The following is a 17,332-nucleotide window of genomic DNA, read 5'->3' on the forward strand; positions in this document are numbered from 1 at the left end:
TTCTTGTCGGTCTTCTCCCATTTAATGAAGAACAGGAAGCCAGATGCCACCAGGCACTAACACTGGCACGGCCAAATCTAGGCTGGTGAGTTGCCAAGAAGTGTGTGCTAAACTTTGGCATTTGAATCCAGAACTGGGAAACCATACTGTAGTGACACTGTATCTATAGACAAGAGGGATGAATAAATCAACAATAAGTGAAGTACTAAAAACGTCTAATTTCCAATACAGTGCTTCCAGCAACAACTGAAATTAGAAAACTGTTAAAACCCTACTACAGAACATACAATTTTGTTGTGAGTGCACTGAAGCAAAGGTTAACTGTAAAATAAAAGAAGGAAGGAAAATGCATTTGTAGCTAGGACGTCACGGCTGCTTCATACACCCTGGTGACAAGGAGTAAATGTGTCAAATCCTATAAAAGTTCAGAAGGTTCGTGGTTTTAAAGCAAGGAAATTTTCCTACTTTTTAAAAGTAAGATTCGAAGAGACCTTCAAGAAGGCAGAGGAATAAGACGCGGAGATCACCTTCCTCCGAACATATACACCAGAAATACATCTACACGTGGAACAACTCCTACAGAACACCTACTGAATGCTGGCAGAAGACCTCACACCTCCCAAAAGGCAAGAAACTCCCCACGTACCTGGGTAGGGCAAAAGAAAAAAGAAAAAACAGAGACAAAAGAATAGGGATGGGAACTGCACCAGTGGGAGGGAGCCGTGAAGGAGGAAAAGTTCCCACACACTAAAAGCCTCTTCACTGGTGGAGACGGGGTACGGCAGTAGGGAAGCTTCGGAGCCGCGGAGGAGAGCACAGCAACAGGGGTGCGGAGGGCAAAGCGGAGAGATTCCCGCACAGAGGATCAGGGCCGACCGGCACTCACCAGCCCGAGAGGCTTGTCTGCTCACGCGCCGGGGCGGGCGGGGCTGCGAGCTGAGGCTCGGACTTCAGTCGGAGCACAGGGAGAGGACTGGGGGTGGCAGCGTGAACACAGCCTGCAGGGGGTTAGTGCACCACGACTAGCCGGGAGGGAGTCCCGGGAAAAGCCTGGACCTGCCGAAGAGGCAAGAGACTTTTTCTTCCCTCTGTTTCCTGGTGCGCGAGGAGAGGGGGTTCAGAGCACCGCTTAAAGGAGCTCCAGAGACGGGGGCGAGCCGCGGCTAACAGCGCGGACCTCAGAGACGGGCATGAGACGCTAAGGCTGCTGCTGCCGCCACCAAGAAGCCTGTGTGTGAGAACAGGTCACTCTCCCTTCCGGGGAGCCTGTGCAGCCCACCACTGCCAGGATCCCGGGATCCAGGGACAACTTCCCTGGAGAACGCACGGCGCGCCTCAGGCTGGTGCAACATGACACCGGCCTCTGCCGCCGCAGGCCCGCCCCGCACTCCGTGCCCCTCCCTCCCTCCGGCCTGAGTGAGCCAGAGCCCCCCAGTCAGCTGCTCCTTTAACCCCGTCCTTTCTGGGCGGGGAACAGACACCCTCAGGTGACTTACACGCAGAGGCAGGGCCAAATCCAAAGCTGAACCCCTGGAGCTGTGCGAACAAAGAAGAGAATGGAAATCTCTCCAGCAGCCTCAGGAGCAGCAGATTAAATCTCCACAATCAACTTGATGCACCTGCATCTGTGGAATACCTGAACAGACAATGAATCATCCCAAATTGAGGCGGTGGACTTTGGGAGCAACTGTAGACTTAGGGTTTGCTTTCTGCATCTAATTTGTTTCTGGTCTTATGTTTATCTTAGTTTAGCATTTAGAGTTTATTATCACTGGTAGATTTGTTTACTGATTTGGTTGCTCTCTTCCTTTTTTTTATATATAGATATATTTTTCTTTCCTTTTTCTCTTTTGTGTATGTGTATGCTTCTTTGTGTGATTTTGTCTGTATAGCTTTGCTTTTACCATTTGTCCTAGGGTTCTGCCTGTCTGTTTTTTGGTTTTGGTTTTTTTTAGTATAGTTTTTTTTGTGTGTGTGTGGTATGCGGGCCTCTCACCATTGTGGCCTCTCCTGTTGCGGAGCACAGGTTCCGGATGCACAGGCTCAGTGGCCATGGCTCACGGGCCCAGCCGCTCCACGGCATGTGGGATCTTCCCAGACCAGGGCATGAACCCGTGTCCCCTGCATCGGCAGGCGGACTCTCAGCCACTGCGCCACCAGGGAAGCCCTTTAGTATAGTTTTTTAGCACTTGTTATCATTGGTGGATTTGTTTTTCGGTTTGGTTGCTCTCTTCTTTCCTTCTTTTTTTAAAATTACTTTTTAATTTATTTTTAATATTTTTTATTTTAATAACTTTATTTTTTAATTTTTGTTTCTTTCTTTTTTTCTACCTTTTCTTCTCATCCGTGTGGCAGACAGGGTCTTTGTACTATGGCTGGGTGTCAGGTCTGTGCCTCTGAGGAGGGAGAGCCGAGTTCAGGACATTGGTCCACCAGAGTCCTCCTGGCTCCATGTAATATCAAACAGTAAAATGTCTCCCAGAGACCTCCATCTCAACACTAAGACCCAGCTGCACTCAACGACCAGCAAGCTACAGTGCCAGACACCCTATGCCAAACAACTAGCAAGACAGGAACACAACCCCACCCATTAGCAGAGAGGCTGCCTAAAATCATAATAAGGTCACAGACACACCAAAACACACCATCAGACATGGTCCTGCCTGCCAGAAAGACAAGATCCAGCCTCATCCACCAGTACACAGGCACTAGTCTCCTCCACCAGGAAGCCTACACAACCCACTGAACCAACCTCAGCCACTGGGGACAGACATCAAAAACAACGGGAACTATGAACCTGCAGCCTGCAAAGAGGAGACCCCAAACACAGTAAGATAAGCAAAATGAGAATACAGAGAAACACACAGCAGATAAAGGAGCAAGGTAAAAACCCACCAGACCAAACAAATGAAGAGAAATAGGCAGTCTACCTGGAAAAGAATTCAGATTAATGAGAGTAAAGATGATCCAAAGTCTTGGAAATAAAATGGAGAAAATACAAGAAACGTTTAACAAGGACCTAGAAGAACCAAAGAGCAAACAAACAATGATGCACAACACAATAAATGAAATTAAAAATTCTCTAGAAGGAATCAGTAGCAGAATAACTGACGCAGAAGAACGGATAAGTGACCTGGAAGATAAAATAGTGGAAATAACCACCACAGAGCAGAAAAAAGAAAAAAGAATGAAAAGAATTGAGGACAGTCTCAGAGACCTCTGGGATAACATTAACTGCACCAACATTCAAATTATAGGGGTCCTAGAAAAAGAAGAGAAAAACAAAGGGACTGAGAAAATATTTAAGTGATTATAGTTGAAAACTTCCCTAATATGGGAAAGGAAATAGTCAATCAAGACCATGAAGCGCAGAGAGTCCCGTACAGGATAAATCCAAGGAGAAACACACCAAGACACGTATTAATGAAACTATCAAAAATTAAATACAAAGAAAAAATATTAAAAGCAGCAAGGGAAAAACAACAAATAACATACAAGGGAATCCCCATAAGGTTAACAGCTGATCTTTCAGCAGAAACTCTGAGAGCCAGAAGGGAGTGGCAGGACATATTTAAAATGAAGAAAGGGAAAAACCTACAAGCAACATTACTCTATGCAGCAAGGATCTCATTCAGATTCAACAGAGAAATTAAAATCTTCACAGCAAGCAAAGGCTAAGAGAATTCAGCACCACCAAACCAGCTTTACAAAAAATGCTAAAGGAACTTCTCTAGGCAGGAAATACAAGAGAAGGAAAAGACCTACAATAACAAACCCAAAACAATTAAGAAAATGGTAATAGGAACATACATATCGATAACTACCTTAAATGTAAGTGGATTAAATGCTCCAACCAAAAGACATATACCGGCTGAATGGATACAAAAACAAGACCTGGGGCTTCCCTGACGGCGCAGTGGTTGAGAATCTGCCTGCTAATGCAGGGGACATGGGTCGAGCCCTGGTCTGGGAGGATCCCACATGCCGCGGAGCAACTGGGCCCATGAGCCACAACTGCTGAGCCTGCGTGTCTGGAGCCTGTGCTCCACAACAAGAGAGGCCACGATAGTGAGAGGCCCGTGCACCGCAATGAAGAGTGGCCCCCTCTTGCCACAACTAGAGAAAGCCCTCGCACAGAAACAAAGACTCAACACAGCAAAAATAAATTAATTAATTAATAAACTCCTACCCCCAACATCTTTTTTAAAAAAACAAAACAAAAAAGAAGACCTGTATATATGCTGTCTACAAGAGACCCACTTCAGACTTAGGGACACATACAGACTGAAAGTGAGGGGATGGAAAAAGATATTCCATGCAAATGTAAATCAAAAGGAAGCTGGAGTAGCAATTCTCATATCAGACAAAATAGACTTTATAATAAAGACTATTACAAGAGACAAAGAAGGACACTACATAATGGTCAAGGGGTCAATCCAAGAAGAAGATATAACAATTGTAAATATTTATGCACCCAACATAGGAGCACCTCAATACATAAGGCAAATGCTAACAGCCATAAAAGGGGAAATCGACAGTAATACAACTTTATTGGTTTATTGTTAAACCAATTAAATTTATTGTTAAACCATATTGTTAAAATGGGACTTTAACACCCCACTTTCACCAATGGACAGATCATCCAAAATGAAAATAAATAAGGAAGCACAAGCTTTAAATGATACATTAAACAAGATGGACTTGATTGATATTTATAGGACATTCCATTCAAAAACAACAGAATACACTTTCTTCTTAAGTGCTCATGGAACATTCTCTAGGATAGATCATATCCTGGTTCACAAATCAAGCCTTGGTAAATTTAAGGAAATTGAAATCGTATCAAGTATCTTTTCCGAACACAATGCTATGAGACTAGATATCAATTACAGGAAAAAAATCTGTAAAAGTACAAACACATGGAGGCTAAAAAATACAGTACTAAATAACCAAGAGATCACTGAAGAAATCAAAGAGGAAATTAAAAAATGCCTAGTAACAAATGACAATGAAAACACGACGACCCAAAACCTATGGGATGCAGCAAAAGCAGTTCTAACAGGGAAGTTTATAGCAATACAATCCTACCTCAAGAAACAAGAAACATGTCAAATAAACAACCTAACCTTACACCTAAAGCAATTAGAGAAAGAAGAACAAAAAAGCCCTAAGTTAGCAGAGGAAAGAAATCATAAAGATCAGATCAGAAATAAATGAAAGAGAAATGAAGGAAATAATAGCAAAGATCAATAAAACTAAAAGCTGGTTCTTTGAGAAGACAAACAAAATTGATAAACCATTAGCCAGACTCACCAAGAAAGAAAGGGAGAAGACTCAAATCAATAGAATTAGAAATGAAAAAGGAGAAATACAAAGGATCATGAGAGATTACTACAAGCAACTATATGCGAATATAATGGACAACCTGGAAGAAATGGACAAATTCTTAGAAAAGCATAACCTTCCCAGACTGAAACAGGAAGAAATAGAAAATATAGAGAAACCAATCACAAGCACTGAAATTGAGACTGTGATTAAAAATCTTCCAACAAACAAAAGCCCAGGACCAGATGGCTTCACAGGCAAATTTTATCAAACATTTAGAGAAGAGCTAACACCTATCCTTCTCAAACTCTTCCAAAATATAGCAGAGGGAGGAACACTCCCTAACTCATTCTACGAGGCCACCATCACCCTGATACCAAAACCAGACAAAGATGTCACAAAAAAAGAAAACTACAGGCCAATATCACTGATGAACATAGATGCAAAAATCCTCAACAAATACTAGCAAACAGAATCCAACAACACATTAAAAGGATTATTCACCATGATCAAATGGGGTTTATCCCAGGAATGCAAGGATTCTTCAATATATGCAAATCAATCAATGTGATACACCATATTAAGAAACTGAAGCCTAAAAACCATATGATCATTTCAATAGATGCAGAAAAAGCTTTCAACAAAATTCAACACGCATTTATGATAAAAACCCTCCAGAAAGTAGGCACAACGGAACTTACCTAAACATAATAAAGGCCATATATGACAAACCCACAGACAACATCGTTCTCAATGGTGAAAAACTGAAACCATTTCCACTAAGATCAGGAACAAGACAAGGTTGTCCACTCTCACAACTATTATTTGACATAGTTTTGAGTTTTAGCCACACCAATCAGAGAAGAAAAATAAATAAAAGGAATCCATATAGGAAAAGAAGAAGTAAAAGCTGTCACTGTTTGCAGATGACATGATACTATACATAGAGAATCCTAAAGATGCTGAAAACTACCAGAGCTAATCAATGAATTTGGTAAAGTAGCAGGATGCAAAATTGCACAGAAATCTCTTGCATTCCTATACACTAATGATGAAAAATCTGAAAGAGAAATTAAGGAAACACTCCCATTTACCATTGCAACAAAAAGAATAAAATACCTAGGAATAAACCTACCTAAGGAGACAAAAACCTGTATGCAGAAAACTATAAGACACTGATGAAAGAAATTAAAGATGATACAAACAGATGGAGAGATATACCATCTTCTTGGATTGGGAGAATCAACACTGTGAAAATGACTATACTACCCTAAGGAATCTACAGATTCAATGCAATATCTATCATACTACCAATGGCATTTTTCACAGAACTAGAACAAAAAAATTTCACAATTTGTATGGAAACACAAAAGACCCCGAATAGCCAAAGCAATGTCGAGAAAGAAAAACAGCTGGAGGAATCAGGCTCCCTGGCTTCAGACTATACTACAGAGCTACAGAAATCAGGACAGTATGGTACTGGCACAAAAACAGAAATATAGATCCTAGAGGGATGGGATAGGGAGGATGGGAGGGAGAGGCTAGAGGGAAGAGATATGGGGATATATGAATATGTATAGCTGATTCCCTTTGTTATAAAGCAGAAACTAACACACCATTGTAAAACACTTATACTCCAATAAAGATGTTAAAAAATAATAAAAAATGGAAGTAAGACTCAAACTGGAAATTTCAAAATGCAATTTCAATTAAAAGACAATTTTAAAGACACTTGTAGAAGCGTTCAGGTTCTCTGCAAAATTCTACACCTTGAACAGGTTCAGGTAAATGGAAATTCATTTCAGCAGTACCAGGGTCCATAATATGTCTACCCATCTCCACATCTCTGGGTCCAGGGAAGTATTAAATATGCAGTTGATATTCCACAAACACTGTGACCACTGCATGGAGGAGCATGTATTTGCTTTTTTTAGGGATCTTCATGCTCTCCTGTGCTGAGTTGACAACTTAGATAAACTGGGAGCTACATTTCCTAGATTTGCCTTTCATATACAGTGTTGGGTTAGAATCACCTAAAAGCAAGATCAACTTATCCTTTAAAAAGTCAGAACTAACTACATAATTTGCAGGAACCGATGCAAAATGAAAATGTGTGCCCCTTATTAGTTTGCGAATTAATCACAGGGCTTCCCTGGTGGCGCAGTGGTTGAGAGTCCGCCTGCCGATGCAGGGGTCGCGGGTTCGTGCCCCGGTCCGGGAAGATCCCACATGCCGCGGAGCGGCTGGGCCCGTGAGCCGTGGCCGCTGAGCCTGCGTGTCCGGAGCCTGTGCTCCGCAACGGGAGAGGCCACAACAGTGAGAGGCCCGCGTACCGGGAAAAAAAAAAAAAAAGCTCCAGAATTAAGAATAAATCAAGAGTGTGTCCATAAGGCCCTTTGTTAAGACCCGAAAACGACTGAAGACAGCGCCTAGTAGATCCCTTCAACAGGACAAAAGGTCTCTAAGAATCTTAAGGATGTTTTATCACAGCATCCTGACCTGCCATCCAAAGCAGAAGAGGTCTACTTCAAAAGAATGACTGTTACCCAAAACTGGGTTGGCCTCTTGGTGGGTGTTGAGCCAAAAGACACAACCAAGCCAAAGAGGGGGAGAAGGAAGGATTTATTATTACTTGCGGCAAGTAAGGAGAACCCCGGGTATCTTTCAAAAAGCAGTGTCTCCCCAGCAGCAAAAGTGGGGAAGTTTTAAGCTAAGGATATATGCATATTCATGAAGGGGCTTGGGAGGTCAACAGAGTCCAAGCTTTAGTTAATTGAAGTCATGGGGGTCAGAAAAGTTCAACCTCATCCTCCCTTAGGGTCCAGTTGCTCTGGTGGTTGAGTGCTTCAGGCTAACCTTTACCATTGAAGGAGAACTGGGGGTCTTTACAACTGATGTAGTATCTTTGCTATTGTCACTTTTCTTGCCTGATAACAGTTCTTTGTTTCTGCATTTTTTTTTTTTTTTTTTTTTGCGTTACGCGGGCCCAGCTGCTCCACGGCATGTGGGATCTTCCTGGACCGGGGCACGAACCCGCGTCCCCTGCATCAGCAGGCGGACTCTCAACCACTCCACCACCAGGGAAGCCCTCTGCATTCTTTTGCTCCCTTAAGATCCTTAATTACTGAGACCTGTTCAAGAGCAAGCATTGTGGCCAGGCTTAGATCACAAAATGGCTTGGGCCAAAAATGGCTTCTCCTATGTCAGGAAAGCCATGACTGGTTCTCTTTCTCTGGGGACCACCCTACCCTTTCTGCTTACATGAAAACTTGGAGCGCGGAACAGAAGAATGTTGCACCCTTGAGCATAGATTGAATTTAGTCATTTGCCAAAATATTCACCAAGATAAAGGGTATGTTTTGTGAGCTGGCAAGATATATCTCTTATAATTACTATTCAGAGACATAAATGTCATAAATAAACATTAAATTGCTTTTATAAGGAAGAACTTGATTATTTGTTTTAACATTTTGGTTTGTGATTTACTTTTTTTTTTTTTTTACAAACTGCGTGTAGAGATTGACAGTCCAGGTAAAGACCTTTATTATATGCTGTTGAGATTCAAATGTAATGTTTACAATGACCCACAAGAAGTTCTTCATCAATGAGACTGAATGGAAACATGTCACATAAACTAGCATTCTGTTCATTAAGAAAAGAAAGAGAACTCTTACCAATTATCGTAAACTCTTTTTAAAATACATGTGTCTTTTCTGAAATAAAGAGGGTACCAAGAACAAGAATCTATATCAGAAAGGGTTACAGATTTTGCTTTCAATCCTTGTAAAATTGTAATAAAAATGAATTGAAACTATCAGGCAAGTAAAGAAATAATACAATCATTCACATTAAAAAAAAAGTAGTGTACAGGAAGTGTAAAGTCAAAGTATCTTCCTTTACTGAAAGAAAACTTCAAAGATAAGAGTAAATTGGAGATTAACTGGTAAACAGTGCATAACAAACGATATCAGTAGCTAGTTAAAAATAGCTACTTTAAAAATAGCTTTAAAAATAGCTTATCCTGTATCTTAAGTAATAAGATTGATCAAGAACCTCTGAGACATTTGATTCACAAAATAAATTTTTAAAAAAAAACCCAAATTTCTCGGTACCCTCACCCCCAAATAACTTCCTGTTTATATTGAAATGGTTAAAAATATGACAGGACACCCTTGATAAGTTCAAATGAAGGTCACACCTCAAGTAATTTACAATATTTGACTTAATAGTTTTATATTCCTAAATCCAGGAAAAGAAATCATTCACAGGATGTCATATCCTTGGTCTTTCAAGGAGAAAAAGAAGCCAAAAGATTTGGCGAATTTTGTCTTCAGTTACTTTTTACATTAAGGAAGATTTTAGCCTGAAGGAACAAGAGAAACTTGACTGGTGTGGCAATACATTCAGAAATTTTTATGGTGGCTTGAACAATGCCAAGTACTTTGAGACCAAAGCCTTGTGCATCTGGAGAATAGCACTGTACTACTCCTTGATTCCCTTTGCTTGTCCTTCTATTCTTATTGGCATAGGAGAGAACATTAGCTAGTATTTGGTGATTCCACCAACTCATTAGGAATATAACTTGCAGCCAGATATGTGTGAATGTATGGTGGATTGTTGGTGTTGAGTATAGAAAGAGGGGAAACCAAAGATGAGTAAATGATGGGATTAGCTATAACTTTCTACTTTTGTAACTTATTAGATTAAAACTTCTGTTAGGTTTGTTTGTTTTTTAATTTAAAAAAAATAGAAAGGAAGATGGATTTTTCTCTTATATAAATTAATTCAACCAACAAGTAGCATTAATAGTCTATGACCATCCTAATGTTGTTTGGAGGACTGTAAGGAGTAAGAGTTATGACAGTTCAGATTCAGGGAATTAAAATCTCTAAGAGATTTTACTTCTGTACCCCTGGTTTCAGCAATAGTGCCTGACTCATGGTATATACTCAGGAAATATTTGTTAAATTGATTAATTAGTACAGGAATCAACCACAATATTTCTCAATTTGTAGGCATTGTGCAAAAAAAAAAGAAAGAAGGAAAGAAAGAAAGAAAGGACAGAACAGTATTATCTTGAATAATCAAAGGAGGCTCAAAAAAGTTGTCATGTGGAAAACTTTCAAAATGTTTATCCAGAGAATAAATACATAATGTTTACTACCAAAAAAGGTGAGAGAAAACAGACCTTTCTCAAAATCTAAAAAGTAATACTAATATTTTCTGGGGTGTCCCATACCTGTGTTACTCTATTCATTGGGGTGCCTGTGAGCCAATGATCACATACAGTACCTTGCAATGTCTTCTTGGGTTCAACTGGCAAACTAAGTAAGTTGAGAAACAAATTATTCATGTCTCCAGACAGAAAAATTGATAGCAAAACACATATTTAACTTGATATAGGTCAAAGGAACAAAGTGATTTTTTTTTACATCTTTATTGGAGTATAATTGCTTTACAATGGTGTGTTAGTTTCTGCTTTCTAACAACAAAGTGATTTATTGATGCCTTTTATAGTGTTTCATTTATCTTGTTGTATGTTATGGACATGCATGGTCCATCCCTTAACTTCACAGGATGCAGAGAAGACTAGTTATGTTATGCACAGCAGAGGTGCAAGTCACTTTGTCTCCCCATAATATAGCCCCAAACCCCATTCCATGAAGACAGTCTAACACCCAACAGAACAGCTTGTGTACTTGCCCACATTGCACTGACCAAGGAGAGTCCCCAGACACTGGGAAATGAATTCTCTTCTTTGGTGGGTCATCTTTGATGTAGCTTCCATGTGGATTGCCCTCAGCACTGGGACTGGGACAGAACTGGGGAGTCTTTCCTCACCTGCCTCTAATAATTAACCCTGTTTGAGACCAACAATCTTCAGGGCAGAATTGAGTAGTAGACCCTTAGCTCCAAGCCAGCTTCATGGTGCTGGGTATTCTTGGTTGATGTGGAAGGATAAAACACATGGCCCTACCACAGACGCCAAGATTCTTAAGCCTGACCATAGAAGAGGGATATCCCACAAAATTACAGTAGAATAAAAGCCCCTCAAACCAACAGCAATTGTGAGTTAAACCTTTTATTTTACATAATTATAGTCGGTCTATATGAAGCATAATATGTTTTGTTCAACTTGTGGTTGTAAATGTTTAGTTAGTAAAGTATCATTTTCAACTCTGAGGTTTGATGATGTTTTTAGTTCTGAAAAGGAAATAGTGCATGTTGATTTAATAACAGTACTTATTCTGTAAAATCAGTACTCAAATATTTTGAAGAAGTCATTCAAAAATATACTTATTCAAAACAAACTAGATTAAATCATCTAGTTTGCTCCATGCTTTCTAAACCTAGCCTTCTAAACTTAGTAGTTGAGCATCCCTAAATTCAACAGAGTAGCTCATCACCAACCCTACTCCCAACCCTAAAAATCAATCCTGATCCCCAGGAGTGGAGTTATAATAAAAGTCCTATGACAAATGCCCCTTTGTGTGGCACAGACAATTGTTGCTATGGGCTCCATAGGTCCTTGGTACCTACTTCTCTAGTAACTGTTCCCCACTAGACAAAATTCTCCATCCTTTGGTTCCTCAGTAATTCAAATCCTCCCTTGAAGCCCCATTCCCAGTGGATGAAGTTCCTTATCTATACCTTCAGTTTCTTTATAATTAAGTCACTGACACCTGGGTGGCTACGCCTTTGTACAAGGAGCACACTTGACTTAGAAAGCCTGGATCCAATGCCTAGATTTGATAGCTACTAAACGGGTGTACTTTGATGAATTACTTGACTCCCTCGACCTATACTTACTACATCTGCAAGTTAGTAGTTCCCATAACAATGGACTTAGTGGCCCTGAGTAAACTGATAATGCTTTGCTAGTACACGCTGGGTCTGATGCATTTTTGTATCCCTAGCACCAAGTCCATAGTCAGTGTTCATAAGTGAATGTGGTGAGTGTGTGCTGGATCCATATATGAAAGAATTGATAAGCCATCTTCCTCTTAATTCTTTGGTTCTTCCTAAAACAGAGTTCCAGACTTCTCCAGTCCATTACATCCCATTGGATCCTAATTCCCTGTTGAACTCTGATATCTAAAGCTAACTCAGCTTTGGTGCAGGTTTTCTGTTCCATCTCACAAGGCAGAATGGAGTACTAATGACCTGAGCTGATATTTTCTGTTTCTGGTTGTTGTTTTTTTCCTTTTCTTTTTTTTTGTTTTTTGCATTACCCCCGCTAATAATACAATCAAAGCTCAAAGCATCATCATAAAAATTAAATTCTGCTCTCATGGACAGCTCCTTTTTTCCCCACTAGACAGTCAGCCACCACTATAAACCCTCTCAGGCAATCCTGCAGACAAATGCTGATGGTCATGCTGAAATACATGAGCAAACAGGTTCAGGGATGGGTTGATAAGTTTCCGTACGAGAACCACATCACTATGAGCTGGCAGGAAGTTGGGTCAAATACAGCCAACACCTGGAAAAATCACAGAGGCATCCAAATACTGCCACCCACGGCAGAACACCAAAGACTGGACGTGAATTTCCTCCATACTACCCACTCCAATGCCAAACAGTTGGATAAGAAGATAGGGGCTCTCGTTAAGCTTGCGAGTACATCATTGGAAAGCTTGCCGGTTCAAATGTAGCAAAAATGTAGCATCAGGATAGAGATGAAAATTCATGTCTCCAGAGCTGCTGTGTCCACACAACTACCTTAATGTGTCCCAGATCTGAACCCATCATTGATGTGCCCCTCAGTTACTGGACTCATTCCACTAGTGCCACCAAAGTGCCACTCTCCAAATCAAATGATGGCATCAAATCTCCACCAGCAAGCCTTGGAGGGTATCCAGCATTCAGAGGCCGAGGCCAATCTAATCAAAAGGCAGTACTTTGGGGAAAGGGTTTGTCAACAGAATGGACAGAAAGCCAGTTCTACAAATTTTTATGATAATCTGCAAAGGGGAAAAGGACAGAGAGTCCTAGAACAAAATACAGCAAATCCAAAAAACACTTACTGAGCAATCATTCTTCTCAGTGGTACGGGGCATAAAGACATGACGATGTACAGCATTTGCCTTCAGGGAAATTGCAGTGTAGGAAAGGATGTCTATGGAAGGTATAGAGCATTTAAAAACTTTGAGATTCAGAAACCTAGGTGAGAATCTCAGCTCTGACTCTGACTTGCTTACGTCACAAGGCAAAGTATTTAAATGTACACGCTTCAGCTTCCCCATCAATGTAATAAACAAAAGACATACTCTTTAGTACATAGAAAAGAGAAAACTGGTATGCTATGTGGATTAAAAATAAAACTGGGTTAAGTGGACCCCAATTGGATTGCCATCTATTTCAAACTCTTTGCCTTATTTGCTTTAACTATTGAGGAGCAAATTTCAAATTAATATATTTGGGAAGAGAGAGAAATGGGGGGAAGAGAGAAAAATGGAGCAAAGAGAGAGAGAAAGAAAAAGACAGAGAGAAAGAGAGAGAGAGAAACAGGTCAGAAATCAAATTAAAAATAAGAATAAAAGTCTCTGTTCCCAAATCCATAAACTGAATTACCTAGAGGAGAATTCTGAGGCCTGATGAATCCCCAAACAACTTGAATTTAAAATATCCTGAGAACTGCTGTTCTTAAGTTATTCCCTTGATTCCAACCTGCTATCAGCCAGAATCAGAAAGGTACCCGAGATAAGAATAAATTTAAGATTTAGTATTATTGAGCTCGATTCTCCGGTTCTAGATCCACAGAGTGCAACAAATGTCTCTCCCAAAGTGGTACAAAGAAAAAACAAAGAAAGAAATTCCTCCACGCGTGCTCCTGTAGGAGAGCCCACACTTCTAAAAGCCTCAGCGTAATGCATGGCTTTCCTCCTCGCCAGGTTCATGGCTCACTGGCCATGTCAACGGTCTGTGCTTGTTGTCTGGAGCTAATGCCTGCTGAACAGTTCTAACATACTCCCTGCTAGATTGAGGGATTTTATTAAAGCAGTCACCTTTATTTCCATTTGTAGTTTGAAGCAGCACGGCATGGTGATCAGGTTTGGAGTTCATCCCGCCTGGGTATGAATCCCAGCTTCACTACTTATCAGATGTGTGACTGTGGCAATATTAACTAACCTATCCCTGCCTCAGTTTCCTCTTCTGTAAAATGGGGGCAATAATATTACTGACATCATAGGGTTGTTGAGGGATTGAGAAACGATACACACAAAGCAGTTAGAATAGTACCCATATAGAAGGGACATTGCATAAATGTTAGTTATTTATTACTGACATCAATGAAGAGGCATGAAAAATACTTTTTTTTTTAATCCTTCATTCTGTTTAGTGCCTAGTATGCAGGCTTGAATGGAGCTTCTGGAAGTCAGGGGAGAGAATATCACAATAATTTAGCCATCACAAAAAGGAATGAAGAAAGGGCATGTTTGCCAGAGATGTTACAAGGAAAGAATAGAGAGAGCTTAGGAACAGATCTGATGACAGGGTCAGGGTGGGGCAGTTACCATCGCAATTCAAAACAGTGTGTGAAGGAGGATGATAGTTTAATGACAGATTTAAGAACATTATTTTTATTTGGGGAATGCATTGATGGCAGGATATCCTCTCATTACAGTCAAACAGAAAAGTTAATGCCACCACCAAATTCATGTGCACTGATGTATTTATAGAATTTTATAGACTGTCATCAAATAATGGAAAAGTACAAAGAAGCACACGTATCAGTTTCTGTCTACGTGAAAGAAATACGCTAATAATTGTTTTTAAATTAGTGCTAGATTTGTAATGGGCTTGGAAGACCCAGTTCTCCTGTCCCAATTTCCAGCCCATAGTCTGTCCAGGGAAGTGAGAAAGAGGTCCTACCTAAGAATGTTCCTGAGTATCAGGTAAACAAAAGCAGTAATGTCACATCTGGGTTTTGATACAGCTACAAAGCGGACATCAGTGTGTGGCTGGCCCTCTGATCGATTTGGGAGATCCTGGACTTAAATTTAAAAGGAGAAGATGAAGAGTCTCTGGGGCCTGCTATTGTCAGGCTCAGTACTGCTAACTACTAGCACCCCTGAGGGCAGGGAATAAGTGAAGGTGATACTGTAGTTAGGAAAATGATTTTTTTCCTTAATATGGACATAGACGGAGTTGTTCAGAGAATTTTGGTCTTTGCAATGAATGTGATGTGTGCATGTAATGTGTTCTGCATGTGTGTTATAAGACAATTACTGGCTAACTATCAGGAACAAAAAGAAACAAAGCTGCACCTCAAGCTGACAGAGTCTGAGGAGAGGAAGTCACTTGGAAGGGTCAAAGGTTCCCCTGGACTCTCCCAGTACCATTTTTGGGAAACTTCCTGCTGAGCTCTATGGGGCCTATAAATTAGCCCAGTGTACACAGGAGACTGATCAGAGGGTAAAACCCTTACATGAAGAGCAGGGTTTTCATAAAGGAGAGTGGAAATGGATACTATAAATGTTGATGATGAAAACTTTCTCAGAAAGAAGGAGGAAGGGCAGATCTTATGACTAAGGTCAAAGGAAGTGAGGAATATGCATGTAGGAATATCCTGGAAATGGCTTAATTTAAAAGTAGGTTCTTTTCCCTTGAACTTTGAGAGCACTTATATTTAGCATTAAGATTTTAATTGATTCTCCTGTATTGTATTCTCTTCAAATACCCCAACCTTTCAGTGAATCAATTATAAGCCTCTATGATTGTATTATGGGAAATTGATGAAAGGCCAGTGAAGAGAAGAGGGGTGTGGCCTGACCCACTTCACTCATCCATGGAGGCCAGCAAAGAAGTAGTTCAACCTAGGAAGATAGTGATCCCAAAGGGCCAGGTGGTGATGGGCAGCAGAGTGAACGGAACCCAAGAGGAGCTGGGAAACTCCCATAGAAAACAAGATTGTCTCAGAAAAGTACCTCCATAGATGGCAACTCAGGAACAGAAGTGAGATGACTGCCTTTTTTCCAAAACATACAAGAGGGAGGTGGCCTTTGAATATATATGTTAGATGGAAAAGTAGAGACGCTAACAGTTGATTAATGTAAGAACGTGATTATCATATATATCCATTATTTCCCTCTTACAGCAACGTACACTTGAAAACTCTTGAATAATACGTTCTGAGGCCTTTGGGATTTTTTTTTCCAACTTAAAAATGCTTCTACAGCAAACTATACCACTTCCATATTTGTAATGTGGGTATTATATTAACAACTTCACCCTGATGTTTTGAGGTTTAAATAAGATCATGGACTAGGTAAAGATATAGCAGCTTGGGCTCACTCATCGCTAGTTAAGAGACTCACTCCCGTACTTCAGTCCCGTCACAAGCCATTTCCAAACAGTTTCTCAAGAAAATTGTACATTTCTAGGGAATGCAGACCTTTAGAGTTGACCATTGGATTAATTAATGTAGACTAACTCATGCTATGGTAGCAACTCCCACATCTCAATGACTTAATACAACAAAAGTTTATTCCTTATTCATGAAGTTTGCTGCAGGGCAGATGTTCTTTCTTCCATATGAGAATTCTGTGACCCAAGCTGCTTTGATCTGTTCATCTTGCCATCTCCACACAAGGCCTCCTCCATAACCACCATGCAAGGGAAGGAAGAGAGCAGGTCTCACCCTAGCAATTAAATGCTTTGCACAAGCAGACACGCATCAATTTTGTTCCTAACTGGTTGACCATATGAGTTCAAATGAATTTGCTCACCTGCAAAGGGACTAAAGAATGCGGTCTTCTGTGTGTCTGGAAGGAGAGAACTAGATATCTAGGAGCAAGGTAATATCTACCACATCCATAAATAAACTAAACCATTATTTTCTTTTAGTCCTTAAATGAAAATAGTATACTTTTCTTGTTCTTTGGGCTCCTAAGAGATGGAAGCTACATGTGTACCCATCCTTGAGTTCTTCCAAAGCATTTATGTAGAGCTCTGTTTACTTAGTGGTAAGTTTCTCATTACTATAGAGAGGTGATTGGATAAG

At 40.4% G+C, this 17,332-nt stretch overlaps 1 protein-coding gene across 1 annotated transcript in view; it reads right to left on the reverse strand.

Annotated features, from left to right (window-relative positions):
- The window catches only part of LOC101338462 (uncharacterized), a gene marked incomplete at its 5' end in the record, with an annotated part of 197,001 nt that overhangs the window by 42,531 nt on the left and 137,138 nt on the right, over positions 1 to 17,332 (reverse strand). The window lies entirely within an intron of this gene.

The sequence above is a fragment of the Tursiops truncatus genome, chromosome 10 (assembly GCF_011762595.2).
Source record: "Tursiops truncatus isolate mTurTru1 chromosome 10, mTurTru1.mat.Y, whole genome shotgun sequence".
NCBI classification, from domain to species: domain Eukaryota; kingdom Metazoa; phylum Chordata; class Mammalia; order Artiodactyla; family Delphinidae; genus Tursiops; species Tursiops truncatus.